This window comes from Octopus bimaculoides, chromosome 9, assembly GCF_001194135.2.
Source record: "Octopus bimaculoides isolate UCB-OBI-ISO-001 chromosome 9, ASM119413v2, whole genome shotgun sequence".
NCBI lineage: Eukaryota > Metazoa > Mollusca > Cephalopoda > Octopoda > Octopodidae > Octopus > Octopus bimaculoides.
The window spans coordinates 26,173,432-26,178,601 of record NC_068989.1 but is presented as its reverse complement, the minus strand read 5'-3'; the positions used below and the strand labels follow the sequence as shown (position 1 = coordinate 26,178,601).

General features: G+C 35.1%; 1 long non-coding RNA gene across 1 annotated transcript; it reads right to left on the bottom strand.

Moving 5' to 3' along the window:
• Positions 1-768: 768 nt before the first annotated feature.
• LOC128248658 (uncharacterized) lies at positions 769-3,234 on the bottom strand. Its single transcript, XR_008264815.1, has 2 exons — positions 3,148-3,234; positions 769-1,483 (listed from the first exon to the last, which is right to left on the bottom strand). It is a non-coding gene; the product is annotated as an uncharacterized LOC128248658 (long non-coding RNA).
• Positions 3,235-5,170: the final 1,936 nt, after the last annotated feature.

Sequence of the window (5,170 nt, the reverse complement as noted above, 5' to 3'; positions counted from 1 at the left end):
CCGAAATGTTATATTTCTTAATTGTCTTTACGCCGTAGACTGTATTCCACTCACTACCATAATTGTAGCATTTTTTGTCCTCACATTGTGCATCACTCGTCTCCTTGGAATCTACAGTTGCACTTTAAATAACAGGATCAGAGGTTATGAATTTCAGAGCTATTTTCAGGCTTATACTCTGAGTAGAAATGGAATGTTTGTTTTATTTTACTTTATTTCTTTACATTTATTTTTTTCACATCTACCGTTGTGAAAAGTAGTCTTCTTCCTATTGATAATCTCTCTGGACATGTGTCACCTCTCCAGATTTATAGTCTAAGATTTCTCGTTTATAATATATTTTGTCGTGTTTATCAATATCCTAAAACTGATGTACTGAAAGCAAGCTTAACCTATTAAACTTTTCTTACTTACCTTCACAATTCAGCTAAAGGTATATAAAAATACATGGCCTCGACATTAGTGATGAGCTCCCCTTGCAAGCTGAAACTCATAATATACGAAGAAAGTGCATCATATTGTTTAACCTATATTTTCAGACAAAGAAACTACTTCAGCTCTAAAAAATGATTCCCATTCTACGAAATTCCCACCGTAACACTGAATCATCAACGGTGGTGTTCCACAAAAAGATAGGCTAGATTCATTTCCAAATAACTATGTATTGGAGCATATAATTATTTGAATAAATCGTATAATGACATGAGTAAACTAGAATTCATTTTGTTACGTGGAAAATATATGTGTATGAATTTATAGAGAAAAATATATCATATTTCAAATAATTTAATGTTTTCTATTATTCCGTCAAATACAGAAGGGATACCAGGACATGTTTTAATATTATAAAACCGTCTACGTTGGCGTCTTTATGTTCTGAGTTCAAATTCTAGCCGATGTCAACTTTGTCTTTCGTCATTTCGGGGTTGATAGAATAAGTACCAGTTGACAACTGGTGTCAATTTAATTGACTTGGCCCCTCCCTCGAAATTACTGGCCTTATGCCAACATTCTAATGTGGTATTCAGCACTGGAATGCTCGCGTTGGATGCAAAATGTAGCACACTTTTCAGAGATATAATATGCAGAAAACAAATTAGAGAATCTAAGCCGCGGAGAAAACAAAAATAAAATAGGTATCAACAAACTGATTAACATGCCATCTCTCACAGAATCCATTTCAAATTCTATCTCACACACTTTGAAATCGCTCAACTTTTGAAGCTTTCTCTACAATACAATATTGTCGGTGAATGAAGCTTTGTGTAACAATATAGCCGTACCGAATCCCAAGCAATATTTCACCCACTCATCATCTTCTACGTATTTATAATGTCCGATGCCATTTGACAACACACTATCCATAGTCGTAGTCTTCTATCGGAATTCTTTCCATGCTCTTCATTTTCCTTTTCTACTCTCGTTGTTTAGTACTTGTCCAAGATTCACCTTAACAACATTTATTTTACTCGTCTCGGAATGCCTGCGGAGAGAGAAAAAAATGTAGTGATTATGCTCGGAGGAATAAAGAATCAGTGCAAAGACAAAGAAATAAATATTTACAGCGGATAAAAAATAACTAAACAAAACACAATGTTTATGAATTGTAGGTGAAAGGAAAATTCAGTCAGCGTCTGGGTTGTGATAAAGACTAAGTAAATGAAGTGCCAGACACGTCTGAATAAAATCAATATTGCTTAGATATTTGAAATAAAAACGAAAACAAAAAACTTATACGTGAAATAGATCAGAGTGTATTCGATAAATTTATGTTTGAAATCTGAAATACCAAACAGTAACGAACCAAGTGAAAGAAAATGAAAATTAGAGATTAAGCATAATACTAGATTACAGCGATCAGAGGGTTTCTTGTATAAAACATTCACTATTAAATATTCGGTCTAGAAGATAACTTACAAATTATATAAGGCAACCTGAGTATTCACACACAGATCCATTGTATCGCGAATACTACTGAATAGATGATGTCAAGAATATACGTATAGCTTCATAAAGGAAAGCTTAATCTCTGAATCGGATAATCATCTCAGAATTTCATTAAAACATAGTAAGAATTTAGGTCAGTAAAGCCGTTTTGACTCACTGAATATAACACAAAGCATATAAATTGGAGAAGTGTACCTATTAATATTATTTTGGGGGAAGTCATAAGGATCATATACGCATATTTGCAAGAAGGAAAGCAGCAGCAAATTCATAGAGGCAGAAATAAAACAAAGACAGTAACAAAGGAAAATGAAAACGTGAAAGGATAAAGTATACAGTATCATATTTTGAAGCTGAAACTGATAGCAGGGAAATATATAGAAAGAAGATGAAAAGTTAATCATAAAACCTTTTCATAAACGAATAAAAGAAAAGAGAGAAGGAAAAATGTAATAAAAGCCAAAAAATGATGTCAATATGGAAAGTTGATAAATATTTCAAACATATCAAAGGTGTAACCTGATGCAGCATGAGGAATGATATATGGAAAGGTCAGAAGACTATCTAGATTCTGTGTAGATGACAATTTAGAGCAACAACAAATAAATATTATTAAAAGAATATGTTAATACGCTTTAGGATTTTTCCCAAAGGCCAGATCATGCAACAGAATCCCGAGTAACATATATTATGATGATAAACAACAAAATGTGTGGGTGAATAAGGTATTTCATATGACAACTAAGCAGAAGCAAATGGAAAAAAAAGAAAAAATATGAATAATATACTGCTATTGGCTGGTTTATTGAAATAAATCCTAAGACATGTGAAAGCAAATTATATTGGGCGTCCAGAGAATCTGCAGGAGAAGCATCAAAGTCTCCAAGTATTAGCTAAAGGGGGACACTGAGATAAACAAATAAATACAAAATTTATGACACAGTTGTGGCAAGCTTATGAATTGCTCACTATTTCTGTACAGATTACTTGAGGTGTAACATGTGTTATGAAATATGAAACCTTGACACGGTTCATATCATGTTCGTAAAACTGCATATCAATAGTAATAAAACTATGACTATTACTACTACTACTACTATTGCTGCTGCTGCTGCTACTACTACTATTACTACTACTACTACTACTACTACTAATGATAATAATAATAACAGCTACAACAGTACCAATAGCAAAACTTACATTCAGTGGCGAAAATATATACGTGGTCTGATCAATAAGTATCCAGACGGTTGCTATGGTAACAAAGCTACATCACACAGAGTAAAGCCGCTTGGTTCAGATTGACGACGACCTCTGCTGTGCATGCGCACTAAGGCTTAACGTTGTAGCTCACTTCCGCTGTTCACAGCAGAGCTTGGAATGAACAAGTGTAGCGTCTAATAGTCGTATTGAACATGACTGAAAGTTGACAAGAGAATTTTCATCAAATTTTGCCAAAAGCTTGACGATACTTGCTTTGATGTCTACGCAAACATTCCAAGAAGTTTTCATCATTCTCGACACAATCTAGGAGATCTTGTGCAACTGAAACCTGAGTATCCTTTTTGTCAGCTGAAAGCTGTTTTGGCAAAAACTTGACAGACACACGTCTAATATAGAAATCTTCAGCAATGAACAGAACTATAACTAATCCTCAGATAACCCACGGATGGTAATTCGCCGATTTCTCCTCAGTTTCATGCACGTCTGCGATGTTTTGCTCAGTTCTGCTGATTGCGGGTCTCCTAGAACGTTCTTCAATATCAACGTTTTTTCGGCCATCTTGGACACGTCTATAAAACTCATACACATGTGTGCTGCCCATATACTCCTCTCCATACATTTTCTGAAAATTTGCGTAGGCCTCTGAGCAGGTATCGTCATGACAGCTTTCTCTATGATAGTCAATGCGACGATCACAGGCTACATGCCTTCCTTCCAAGTATTGCTGTAAACAGCAGAAGCATGCTTTTTAGTACCCATGCACAACAGAGTTTATGGTGAATATTTTCCCAGCAGTTTCAATCTGCATGTTTTAGCTTTGTTATTATGGCAACAGTTCGGGCATTTATTGATCAGACCTCGTACTTTAGAGAAATGCAACTAGATGCACCTGTATCCGAAGTAAAAATGTCCCCGACAGACAAGACAAAAAACACCATAGGCAAACAAACTATCCTCCAATATGTTAATGAGAAATAAGAGCAAAGGCGACTGAATGGCAAATACCCTAATGGATTCAGGGATCCTGATGTAGATCAAGCCCTTACTCATCAGGAGCCCTCATGATCTGGTTTCAAACCAGAAAGTGAGGGATATAGATACGACATTGCCTATTAGGATCAGTCCCTTTGAACGAATTACAAAAGTAAAGCACTGAAATATGAAATGTATTCATCATGCCGTATATGACTAGATCACGCAGAGGCTACAGAGATTATCGACTGCAAACTCTTTGGATGCAGCAAAGTGGAAGCAGCAGAATACTTGCAGAACATGTCAACTCAGCGCAGTATATACATTGGTCAATATGTCACACAATATATCTTCTCTCACAAAACAATTGGTGGGAACAGAAGCCACTACAAACTATCCAAAATGCCGAGTTTACAATCCTTTGGAATTACATTGTTCAGAGTGATTGGCAATACTAGCAAATTGATCAGATCTTAGAGCAGAAAATCATACTGAAAAAACTTGTCTCCAGACTGATGTTGAAGACGGAGTAGGCAAAAACATATCTCTTAAAATGTTCGAAAAGCTGAACAAGTATAAGTACATGGAGATTGAAATCGGAAGAATGTGGCATCTCAAAACAAAATCACTAACTCTTTTTATCGAGGCACTTGGAATGATATCAAGAGGAGCAAACAAGTTTGCAAACAAAATTCCAAACAGCCTTAAAACAAAGAATTACAAAAGATCATACTTATAGTGACCCTACATATTCTAGGTAGGTTCCTTGCCATGTAAATGTAACCATACACGCTCTGTGTATCGTTTTCCTTACACAAACAGCACTTTTCAATTGTATGGTATCTCATCTGTTAGCATCTTCACATGCAAAATCTTGTTGTCCCTTAACGTTTCTGACTCAGATTTGGGTACAACTTGTATAAATTAAAGATAAATCAAGATATATAATAAATCTAATGATGATGATGACGATTATAGTAATGCTACTACTCCTAATAATAATAGAAATTATATACAGTACATGAAG